The following is a 13191-nucleotide window of genomic DNA, read 5'->3' as shown; positions in this document are numbered from 1 at the left end:
TTCCAGTTGTTTTTTTGTAGGAGTTAAAGGTTGGAAGTCATTTATTTAAAAGATTAAAGAACTATGTTTTTTTCACAGTCAATATGTCATAGTGTTAAAAGGTTATTGAAAAAAGTCAATTAGCAATGAAATTAATTCACAGGTGTCAATTAGGTGGAGGTAAGATCTTTATAATTACATCCTACATGTCTAACGAAATATTGTTGGTTGAACCAATTGGGTCAACAGGTGAATAACGACTGATGGGGGAAAACACAATAATCCAGAGTGAAGGTGAACATATTATAAACATTATACAGAAAAAACAATAAATATTTGGTACGAAAGGTTATGTAGAATGAACTGTAAATGGGACCTAAATAATAATTTTTTTTATGTATAAAAAAATATAAAAAAAATTAGTTAAGGTTAAACAATATTTGTTGTGTGGGCAGAGATTAGAGGTTTGTAAATATTGCTTAAATGTTCAACGTCTTGTCTGAGATTTACCGTATTGGTATGACCTACAATGTTGCACATTTCTAAAAGCAATCTTCTGTAATAATTTTGTTCTTCACAAAGGATGTTTGTGTTGTCAAAATTGAAAGTGTGTTGTTTATCAATCCTATGTTTCGTTAGAGCTGTGTGCCTTTCATCTGTCTCATGTATATTACGTTGGTGTTCCCTAATTCTGGTGTTGAGATGTCGACCCGTTTGACCTATGTAGACTTGATTACAGTCATTGCAAGGTATTTTATACACTATATTTGAACGTTTGCCTATGGGGATCTTATCCTTACCGGTATCAAAAACAAATTTCAGGTCTTTTGAATTTCTACCAACAAACTTCACATTATATTTATCGAATAAACGATTGAGTGACTCGAATAGGCCGGTTACATATGGAATGGGGATATATGTAGTAGCCGGTCTATTGTTGTCTTCGACAGGAGCAGAGTCAATATTATGGTCAAGTATGTTGTTGATGTAGGAGCGTCTCTTATTGATTTGTTTTTGTAATAGTCCATGAGGGTAATCATTAGATCTTAGTACATTATATATGAGCACCAAGTTTTTTTCTTGGAACTCTGTACTAGCAAGTTTTATAGCTCTATCCACAAGGCTGATGATGGTGCCTATTTTGTAGGACAAAGGATGGTGAGAGTTGAAATTCAAGTATCTTTGTGACCAAGTTTTTTTGTGAAACCAATCTGTCTTTATATTATTATTGCTGTGAATCAACAAAACATCTAAGAAACTGATGGTATTGTTCTCTTCTGTTTCGATAGTGAACTGTATTCTAGGATGATACCCATTAAAAATATTAAGAATGTGATGTATTTTTTCATTTGGAACGGCCGTAAGAATATCATCCACATATCGAAAGTAGAACGGCAAATTAAAACCTAGATCGTTTATGCAAGAGGTTTCAAGGTCTTCCATGACGAGGTCTGACAAGATTGGGGAAAGGGGAGATCCCATAGGTAAACCAAATTGTTGTGCATAGGTCTCGTTATTAAATTTAAAAATTGCGGAGTCAAAACATATTTTTAAGGCTTTTTCTAGTTCAATCCTAGGGATTGGGATTTTATTTTCTAGAGTAGCCCAACGATTGTTAATTGCACGTAGTGCGAGAACAGTAGGAACATTCGTAAACAAAGACATTACATCTAAGGATATTAACGTGTAATTGTCCGGGATAATCAATGTCTTAATTTTATCGACTAATAAAAAACTATCTTTAACTCTCGAGATGGGAGGTTTAATATTAGTAGTGAGCCATGAATTGATAGTTTTGGCTAGGTTATATGTCGGGCTATTAACAAAAGAGACAATTAACCTTAAGGGGACATCCTCTTTATGGATTTTTGGAAGCCCATATGCACGTGGAGGGACACTATTGTACATGGAAATGTTTCGATGTAGATTTTTTGATATGAGTTTAGAAGTAAACCAATTAAAGCTGAGCTTATTCACCCTGTTTTGTAGGGAATTACACAAATCATATCTAGAAACTCTATACGTAGTGGTGTCAGAAAGCTGTTGTCTCATTTTTTTATTATACTCGTCTTTGTACATAGCAACGGACGTATTACCTTTGTCAGCTTTTAAAAACATTATTTCCGGGTTATTTTTTTTAAATTTTTTTTTTCTTTTTTTTTATTTCTTACTCATTCTGTACAGGACTGTAGCAACACGATCCTACAAATAACCGGCTTATCGAAAGGTAGGTCTTTTCTTAGTTTTAATATTTATTCATTGTCGTTACGTGGGAGCTTGATTATTCAATTAATCATTAACTACCACCGCTCAGTACACTCTCACACCCACGTAACAGCAGCGTATTGGGACTGCGCCCAATCGATTTCTCTCGCAAAATTACGTCGGAATAGTGCATGAAAGAATTTATTCCAGCACTTTCCAAAATCGCGAAAATTTTCGCCAAAAATGCAAAGGGGTTAGCCTTACTTTTTCTTCATTTTTGGAGCCGAAAAATTTTAGTCTCAGATTCGATCTAAACGACCGTTTCCTGACTAATTGGACCCCCAGGAACACAGAAAACGCAGCGAAAGGAGCGTGGGATCAACAGGAAAGAAGTTACGAAGGAAAATGCACCTGCTGAAAAATGTCGAAATCTGAGGTTCTGGTTTTTTGGCTGTAACTTTTTATCCGCTGCTCGCAGCGTATCGGGACTGCGCTAAATCGATTCGTCTCGCAAAATTGCGTCCGAATAGTGCCAGAAAAAATTTATTCCAGCACTTTTTAAATATTAATCCTCACGTAATATTTTTGATATGTTCTGATACTGAAAATATTTATTGTTATTTCAGGTACAACCCGAGGTGGTTATCGGTGGTTGTTCGAGGTGGTTAGCGATTGTTGGAGGTGGTTGGGGGTGGACGAGGAGGAGGACGAACTGAACTGAGTCTCAAAGCCCTGTTGACATAAAAGCAGCTATTCGATAGAAATTATAGTTTATAGTTTACACAGCCCATTGCATGATATTTCATTATAAATACATATGTTTCAATGTATTTAGGAATGATTTATAAAATATACGATAAAATTGATGCCCCGGATCATCGCCGACTTTAACTTTTGAAATGTCCTACCATTTTCGAACACCTCCTACCTCCCCCTGCCACCTCCGACCATCAATGGCCACTTTCGACCACCCCCTATCACCTTTTGCCAGCGCCGACCACCTCCTAACATTTCCGAACACCTCCGACCATCCTATTTAGCTATATTACCAGATTAGCTACGATATGAAAAGAGAAGAATTATTCATTTCGAAATGGAATTCTATTCGACGCGCGCTCGATGTATTCCATAACATTAGTATTCATAATTATTCCAACAACTTTTCATTTGCTCTCTCGATCTTGAATTTTCATAGGCATAGAATCAAAACGTTGTTTTAGCTGGTCGCAAGTGAAGTATCTGCGTTGGGTGGAGGAGCAGAATTGTTTTTCGAAAAGTATTCGGATGGAAAAAAATTCAGAGTAACTGTAATACATCACGGATGCGTTAATTTTGAACGAGATGAAACGGATACTTCGTATATGAGACAGTATTTAACGCTGCGTAGTGATTTAAAGACCTAGAAAGGTAATAGGGAAAGAAAGAACGACGCTTCTTGACATTTCGAGTTTATTTTAACACACATTTGAAAGATACGAGCGAAATTTTTCATCATCCAACTGTCGCAGAACGGCAGCGTTATTAGCCGACCCGTTCACTGAAGAATATATCTTGAGTCAACGGCTGACCATCGAAGGGCCTGGCCGCTTGAGTCTGGAATCGGCGGGAGAGATGAAGTGTGTATTTCTTGTATGAAATGTGAAAGCTAAAATCATTATACATCATATCATATCATCATACCTCATACATCATACATCATACATCATACATCATACATCATCATACCTAGTATTACAGTTCGAAACCAAAGTTTGAATTTTCGGATGTTCGGAAAGTGACGTCACCAATCTAAAATCGGCTAGCCGAGTTCCTCAGTCTGGTAACAACCGCGCAGTAGAGCGGACGGTTGAGAGTCGCGCTCCGCAAATTTCGAGTACCGGGTTCTCAACCTCCCGGATCCCGCGCTTCGGGTCCGCTACGCGGTGAAACTCGACTTCCAGGATAAGCGCTCCGTGGTTCCTGGTTCATGTTTACAATAAATTATTTCAATTCGTTTTTCGCGCAACTCCAAATTCGGTAGCTGTCAGTCCGCTAATAAAATTTCTCGACTTCCAGGATATGCGCTCCGTGGTTCCTGGTTCATGTTTACAATAAATTATTTCAATTCGTTTTTCGCGCAACTCCAAATTCGGTAGCTGTCAGTCCGCTAATAAAATTTCTCGACTTCCAGGATATGCGCTCCGTGGTTCCTGGTTCATGTTTACAATAAATTATTTCAATTCGTTTTTCGCGCAACTCCAAATTCGGTAGCTGTCAGTCCGCTAATAAAATTTCTCGACTTCCAGGATAAGCGCTCCGTGGTTCCTGGTTCATGTTTACAATAAATTATTTCAATTCGTTTTTCGCGCAACTCCAAATTCGGTAGCTGTCAGTCCGCTAATAAAATTTCTCGACTTCCAGGATAAGCGCTCCGTGGTTCCTGGTTCATGTTTACAATAAATTATTTCAATTCGTTTTTCGCGCAACTCCAAATTCGGTAGCTGTCAGTCCGCTAATAAAATTTCTCGACTTCCAGGATAAGCGCTCCGTGGTTCCTGGTTCATGTTTACAATAAATTATTTCAATTCGTTTTTCGCGCAACTCCAAATTCGGTAGCTGTCAGTCCGCTAATAAAATTTCTCGACTTCCAGGATAAGCGCTCCGTGGTTCCTGGTTCATGTTTACAATAAATTATTTCAATTCGTTTTTCGCGCAACTCCAAATTCGGTAGCTGTCAGTCCGCTAATAAAATTTCTCGACTTCCAGGATAAGCGCTCCGTGGTTCCTGGTTCATGTTTACAATAAATTATTTCAATTCGTTTTTCGCGCAACTCCAAATTCGGTAGCTGTCAGTCCGCTAATAAAATTTCTCGACTTCCAGGATAAGCGCTCCGTGGTTCCTGGTTCATGTTTACAATAAATTATTTCAATTCGTTTTTCGCGCAACTCCAAATTCGGTAGCTGTCAGTCCGCTAATAAAATTTCTCGACTTCCAGGATAAGCGCTCCGTGGTTCCTGGTTCATGTTTACAATAAATTATTTCAATTCGTTTTTCGCGCAACTCCAAATTCGGTAGCTGTCAGTCCGCTAATAAAATTTCTCGACTTCCAGGATAAGCGCTCCGTGGTTCCTGGTTCATGTTTACAATAAATTATTTCAATTCGTTTTTCGCGCAACTCCAAATTCGGTAGCTGTCAGTCCGCTAATAAAATTTCTCGACTTCCAGGATAAGCGCTCCGTGGTTCCTGGTTCATGTTTACAATAAATTATTTCAATTCGTTTTTCGCGCAACTCCAAATTCGGTAGCTGTCAGTCCGCTAATAAAATTTCTCGACTTCCAGGATAAGCGCTCCGTGGTTCCTGGTTCATGTTTACAATAAATTATTTCAATTCGTTTTTCGCGCAACTCCAAATTCGGTAGCTGTCAGTCCGCTAATAAAATTTCTCGACTTCCAGAATAAGCGCTCCGTGGTTCCTGGTTCATGTTTACAATAAATTATTTCAATTCGTTTTTCGCGCAACTCCAAATTCGGTAGCTGTCAGTCCGCTAATAAAATTTCTCGACTTCCAGGATAAGCGCTCCGTGGTTCCTGGTTCATGTTTACAATAAATTATTTCAATTCGTTTTTCGCGCAACTCCAAATTCGGTAGCTGTCAGTCCGCTAATAAAATTTCTCGACTTCCAGGATAAGCGCTCCGTGGTTCCTGGTTCATGTTTACAATAAATTATTTCAATTCGTTTTTCGCGCAACTCCAAATTCGGTAGCTGTCAGTCCGCTAATAAAATTTCTCGACTTCCAGGATAAGCGCTCCGTGGTTCCTGGTTCATGTTTACAATAAATTATTTCAATTCGTTTTTCGCGCAACTCCAAATTCGGTAGCTGTCAGTCCGCTAATAAAATTTCTCGACTTCCAGGATAAGCGCTCCGTGGTTCCTGGTTCATGTTTACAATAAATTATTTCAATTCGTTTTTCGCGCAACTCCAAATTCGGTAGCTGTCAGTCCGCTAATAAAATTTCTCGACTTCCAGGATAAGCGCTCCGTGGTTCCTGGTTCATGTTTACAATAAATTATTTCAATTCGTTTTTCGCGCAACTCCAAATTCGGTAGCTGTCAGTCCGCTAATAAAATTTCTCGACTTCCAGGATAAGCGCTCCGTGGTTCCTGGTTCATGTTTACAATAAATTATTTCAATTCGTTTTTCGCGCAACTCCAAATTCGGTAGCTGTCAGTCCGCTAATAAAATTTCTCGACTTCCAGGATAAGCGCTCCGTGGTTCCTGGTTCATGTTTACAATAAATTATTTCAATTCGTTTTTCGCGCAACTCCAAATTCGGTAGCTGTCAGTCCGCTAATAAAATTTCTCGACTTCCAGGATAAGCGCTCCGTGGTTCCTGGTTCATGTTTACAATAAATTATTTCAATTCGTTTTTCGCGCAACTCCAAATTCGGTAGCTGTCAGTCCGCTAATAAAATTTCTCGACTTCCAGGATAAGCGCTCCGTGGTTCCTGGTTCATGTTTACAATAAATTATTTCAATTCGTTTTTCGCGCAACTCCAAATTCGGTAGCTGTCAGTCCGCTAATAAAATTTCTCGACTTCCAGGATAAGCGCTCCGTGGTTCCTGGTTCATGTTTACAATAAATTATTTCAATTCGTTTTTCGCGCAACTCCAAATTCGGTAGCTGTCAGTCCGCTAATAAAATTTCTCGACTTCCAGGATAAGCGCTCCGTGGTTCCTGGTTCATGTTTACAATAAATTATTTCAATTCGTTTTTCGCGCAACTCCAAATTCGGTAGCTGTCAGTCCGCTAATAAAATTCCTCGACTTCCAGGATAAGGTTGCTGGGTGAGTAAAACACTTTTATAATATTTGATGGCAATTGTAATTATATTTCATCTGAAATATTACAAACTTGTCACCTTTACAATAAATTATTTCAATTCATTTTTCGTGCAAACACATATTTAATAGCTATTGATAATCTTATACAATTTATTATATTATTATTCAATTAATTAATATTCTTATAATATTTGATGGCAATTGTAATTATATTTCATTTGAAATATTACAAACTTGTCACCTTTACAATAAATTATTTCAATTCATTTTTCGTGCAAGCACAAATTCAGTAGCTACGAATAAGCTGATACAATTTATCATATTCTTAATTAATTATTTGATCAATTACTCAATTATATTAATCCTTACACAATATTTTCGATGTGTTCTTATACTGAAAATATTTATTACTATTCAAGGTATAACCTGAGGTGGTTGAAGGTGGTCGGAGGTGGACGAGGAGGAGGACGAGGAGGACGAGGATTTGTGCTGGGTGAGTAAAACACTTTTATAATATTTGATGGCAATTGTAATTACATTTCATCTGAAATATTACAAAACTTGTCACGTTTACAATAAATTATTTCAATTCATTTTTCGTGCAAGCACATATTCAGTAGCTATGAATAATCTTATACAATTTATTATTATATTAATTAATTAATATTATTATAATATTTGATGGCAATTGTAATTACATTTCATCTGAAATATTACAAAACTTGTCACGTTTACAATAAATTATTTCAATTCATTTTTCGTGCAAGCACATATTCAGTAGCTATGAATAATCTTATACAATTTATTATTATATTAATTAATTAATATTATTATAATATTTGATGGCAATTGTAATTATATTTCATCTGAAATATTACAAACTTGTCACGTTTACAATAAATTATTTCAATTCATTTTTCGTGCAAGCACATATTCAGTAGCTATGAATAATCTTGTACAATTTATTATATTATTAATTAATTGATTAATTAGATTAATCCACACACAATATTTTTGATGTGTTCCTATACTAAAAATATTCATTACTATTCCAGGTATTACCCGAGGTGGTCGGAGGTGGACGAGGAGGAGGTCGAGGTGGACGAGGAGGGCGACGAGGTGGACGAGGAGGAGGCGGGGTGGGTCGTGGGAGAGGACCTCTCCTCTCCTCAGAGGAGGGGAGGGGGAGGGGCAGGGAAGGGAAGGGAAGGGCAGGGAAGGGAAGGGAAGGGAAGGGAAGGGGAGGGAGGCGGGAGGGGGGGGGGGGAGGGCGGGAGGGATGGAGGGCGGGCGGGCGAGGGGGGGGGGGGGGGGGGGGGGGGTGTACTGCTCAATTAGCTCTAAGGAGTTCGCATTAACATCCGTCCTCCACTCTCTCCCTCCCTCCCTCCCACCCACCCGCCCACCCTCCCTCCCTCCCCGCCGCCCCCCCTCCCCTCCCGCCTCCCTCCCCTTCCCTTCCGTGCCCTTCCCTTCCCTTCCCTTCCCTTCCCGTCCCCCTTCCCTGCCCCTCCCCCTCCCCTCCTCTGAGGAGAGGTCCTCTCCCACGACCCACCCCACCTCCTCCACCTCGTCCTCCTCCTCGTCCACCTGGTCCTCCTCCTCGTCCAGCTCGTCCTCCTCCTCGTCCACCTCCGACCACTTCGGGTAATACCTGGAATAGTAATGAATATTTTTAGTATAGGAACACATCAAAAATATTGTGTAAGGATTAATGTAATTAATGAATTAATTAATAATATAATAAATTGTACAAGATTATTCATAGCTACTGAATATGTGCTTGCACGAAGAATGAATTGAAATAATTTATTGTAAACGTGACAAGTTTGTAATATTTCAGATGAAATATAATTACAATTGCCATCAAATATTATAAAAGTGTTTTACTCACCCAGCACAAATCCTCGTCCTCCTCGTCATCCTCCTCGTCCACCTCCGACCACCTTCAACCACCTCAGGTTATACCTTGAATAGTAATAAATATTTTCAGTATAAGAACACATCGAAAATATTGTGTAAGGATTGATATAATTGAGTAATTGATCAAATAATTAATTGAGAATATAATAAATTGTATCAGCTTATTCGTAGCTACTGAATTTGTGCTTGCACGAAAAATGAATTGAAATAATTTATTGTAAAGGTGACAAGTTTGTAATATTTCAGATGAAATATAATTACAATTGCCATCAAATATTATAAGAATATTAATTAATTGAATAATAATATAATAAATTGTATAAGATTATCCATAGCTATTAAATATGTGTTTGCACGAAAAATGAATTGAAATAATTTATTGTAAAGGTGACAAGTTTGTAATATTTCAGATGAAATATAATTATATTTGCTATCAAATATTATAAGAATATCAATTAATTAAATAATAATATAATAAATTGTATAAGATTTTCCATAGCTACTAAATATGTGCTTGCACGAAAAATGAATTGAAATAATTTATTGTAAAGGTGACAAGTTTGTAATATTTCAGATGAAATATAATTATATTTGCTATCAAATATTATAAGAATATCAATTAATTAAATAATAATATAATAAATTGTATAAGATTATCCATAGCTACTAAATATGTGCTTGCACGAAAAATGAATTGAAATAATTTATTGTGAACGTGACAAGTTTGTAATATTTCAGATGAAATATAATTACAATTGCCATCAAATATTATAAAAGTGTTTTACTCACCCAGCAACCTTATCCTGGAAGTCGAGGAATTTTATTAGCGGACTGACAGCTACCGAATTTGGAGTTGCGCGAAAAACGAATTGAAATAATTTATTGTAAACATGAACCAGGAACCACGGAGCGCATATCCTGGAAGTCGAGAAATTTTATTAGCGGACTGACAGCTACCGAATTTGGAGTTGCGCGAAAAACGAATTGAAATAATTTATTGTAAACATGAACCAGGAACCACGGAGCGCTTATCCTGGAAGTCGAGTTTCACCGCGTAGCGGACCCGAAGCGCGGGATCCGGGAGGTTGAGAACCCGGTACTCGAAATACGTAGCGGACCCGAAGCGCGGGATCCGGGAGGTTGAGAACCCGGTACTCGAAATACGTAGCGGACCCGAAGCGCGGGATCCGGGAGGTTGAGAACCCGGTACTCGAAATTTGCGGAGCGCGACTCTCAACCGTCCGCTCTACTGCGCGGTTGTTACCAGACTGAGGAACTCGGCTAGCCGATTTTAGATTGGTGACGTCACTTTCCGAACATCCGAAAATTCAAACTTTGGTTTCGAACTGTAATACTAGGTATGATGATGTATGATGTATGATGTATGATGTATGATGTATGAGGTATGATGATATGATATGATGTATAATGATTTTAGCTTTCACATTTCATACAAGAAATACACACTTCATCTCTCCCGCCGATTCCAGACTCAAGCGGCCAGGCCCTTCGATGGTCAGCCGTTGACTCAAGATATATTCTTCAGTGAACGGGTCGGCTAATAACGCTGCCGTTCTGCGACAGTTGGATGATGAAAAATTTCGCTCGTATCTTTCAAATGTGTGTTAAAATAAACTCGAAATGTCAAGAAGCGTCGTTCTTTCTTTCCCTATTACCTTTCTAGGTCTTTAAATCACTACGCAGCGTTAAATACTGTCTCATATACGAAGTATCCGTTTCATCTCGTTCAAAATTAACGCATCCGTGATGTATTACAGTTACTCTGAATTTTTTTCCATCCGAATACTTTTCGAAAAACAATTCTGCTCCTCCACCCAACGCAGATACTTCACTTGCGACCAGCTAAAACAACGTTTTGATTCTATGCCTATGAAAATTCAAGATCGAGAGAGCAAATGAAAAGTTGTTGGAATAATTATGAATACTAATGTTATGGAATACATCGAGCGCGCGTCGAATAGAATTCCATTTCGAAATGAATAATTCTTCTCTTTTCATATCGTAGCTAATCTGGTAATATAGCTAAATAGGATGGTCGGAGGTGTTCGGAAATGTTAGGAGGTGGTCGGCGCTGGCAAAAGGTGATAGGGGGTGGTCGAAAGTGGCCATTGATGGTCGGAGGTGGCAGGGGGAGGTAGGAGGTGTTCGAAAATGGTAGGACATTTCAAAAGTTAAAGTCGGCGATGATCCGGGGCATCAATTTTATCGTATATTTTATAAATCATTCCTAAATACATTGAAACATATGTATTTATAATGAAATATCATGCAATGGGCTGTGTAAACTATAAACTATAATTTCTATCGAATAGCTGCTTTTATGTCAACAGGGCTTTGAGACTCAGTTCAGTTCGTCCTCCTCCTCGTCCACCCCCAACCACCTCCAACAATCGCTAACCACCTCGAACAACCACCGATAACCACCTCGGGTTGTACCTGAAATAACAATAAATATTTTCAGTATCAGAACATATCAAAAATATTACGTGAGGATTAATATAGTTAATTAATCAATGATATAATAAATTTTATTAGCTCATTTGTAGCTACTGAATTTCTGCTCGAGCGAATAATGAATTGAAATAATTTATTGTATACATGACAAGTGTAAAAAACTTTCAGATGAAATATAATTACAATTGCCATCAAATATTATAAAAATGTTAAATTCACCGACCACAAATCCTCGTCCTCCTCGTCCACCTACGACCACCTCCAACCACCTATAACCACCACCAACAACCACTGATAACCACCTTGGGTTATACTTCGAATACTAATAAATTTATTCAGTATTAGATCACGTCTAAAATACTGTGTATGGATTAATATAATTTTTTGATCGACACATTTTACCAAAAAGATTATGAGAAAATTATAATAAATTCTAGAAAATTTCACTAGCGTATTGATAGCTACTGAATTTGGGCTTGTGCGAAAAATAAATTGAAATAATTTATTGTCAACATGACAAGTTTAAAAATTTTTTGATAAAATATAATTTCAATTGCCATTAAATATTATAAAAATGTTATACTCACTGTGCAGAAATCCTTGTCCACCAGGTAGCGGACTTCGAGCGCAGGAACCACGAAGCGCTTGCCCTGGAAGTCAAGTTTCACTAGAAAGTGGCCCCGGAACGTAGGATCCAGGAGATAGACAACCAGGTACTCGAAATTTGCGGAGCGCGATTCTCGTACGTCTGCTCTACTGAACGGTTGTTTCCAGACTGAGGAATTCGGCTAGCTGATTTAGATCGATGACGTCAAGAAAAAAAAAATTTTGGGTTACGTCACTTTCTAAACATCCGAACATTCGAACATCCAAACTCTGGTTCCGAATCTCAATACCATGTATGATATGACATGAAGTATGATGATTTTAGTTTCTACATTTCAGACAAGAAATACGCACCTCATCTTTCCTGCCGATTCCCGACTTAAGCAGCTAGGCCCTTCGATGGTCAGCATTAGACTGCAGATATAGTCTTCAGTTTACGAGTTACCTAATAACGTTGCCGTTCTGCGACAGTGGGATGATAAAAATTTTTGTTCGTACGTTCCAATTGAAGAATTTGATTAAACTTACGTCGTTCTTGACGCAGACAAAGTTCAACTGAAACGAGAACATATCAATCCAGATATCAGGGTATCCGGACTCTTCACCGCGCACTTAACAGTCGTAACCTTGAAGTGTGAGATGCTATTTCTTTTCTCCCCTTGCGATTTTGATCCATGTCACACGCATTGTTGAAGATACCAAACTGCTATCGCATAGGCATGTACTGTCTCTGGTTGTGCCAGAGTGCGTGAGACTTGTCATGGCGGTAAAAGTTCCCCTATTGCTCTGTTTGCGTAGAGCCAACCGTAACGTTCATGCTTCCAGAGAGAATGTGTGGCACGAGGTATACGGCTCTGGAAAATCCAAATAAAACTATATTAGCAAAGTTATTGCTGTGAGGTGCAATATCATGCATACCAGGTACCTTTCCTTGTTTTGGACAAATACGAAAACATCCCTACTGCGAAAGTCGAATAAAACCAGAATGCGTGCTAAAGGCTACTCGAGCTTCCCAAAGCCACAAGATCCAGAACATGTTATTTAATTTAATGACGATGTGATCGGAAAACATTTGGAACGTTTCGATGCGTTACATTGTCTGAATTTCGGAACTGATCCTTTCAACTATCGGTGACGAATGTATATGGTAAAAGAAATATTTCACCATTTGGAATAT

At 38.2% G+C, this 13191-nt stretch overlaps 1 long non-coding RNA gene across 1 annotated transcript; it reads right to left on the bottom strand.

Moving 5' to 3' along the window:
- Positions 1-11643: 11643 nt before the first annotated feature.
- LOC124301846 (uncharacterized) lies at positions 11644-12763 on the bottom strand. Its single transcript, XR_006907567.1, has 4 exons — positions 12543-12763; positions 12369-12476; positions 11996-12200; positions 11644-11730 (listed from the first exon to the last, which is right to left on the bottom strand). It is a non-coding gene; the product is annotated as an uncharacterized LOC124301846 (long non-coding RNA).
- Positions 12764-13191: the final 428 nt, after the last annotated feature.

This window comes from Neodiprion virginianus, chromosome 4, assembly GCF_021901495.1.
Source record: "Neodiprion virginianus isolate iyNeoVirg1 chromosome 4, iyNeoVirg1.1, whole genome shotgun sequence".
NCBI lineage: Eukaryota > Metazoa > Arthropoda > Insecta > Hymenoptera > Diprionidae > Neodiprion > Neodiprion virginianus.
This window is presented reverse-complemented; position numbering and strand designations above follow the sequence as displayed.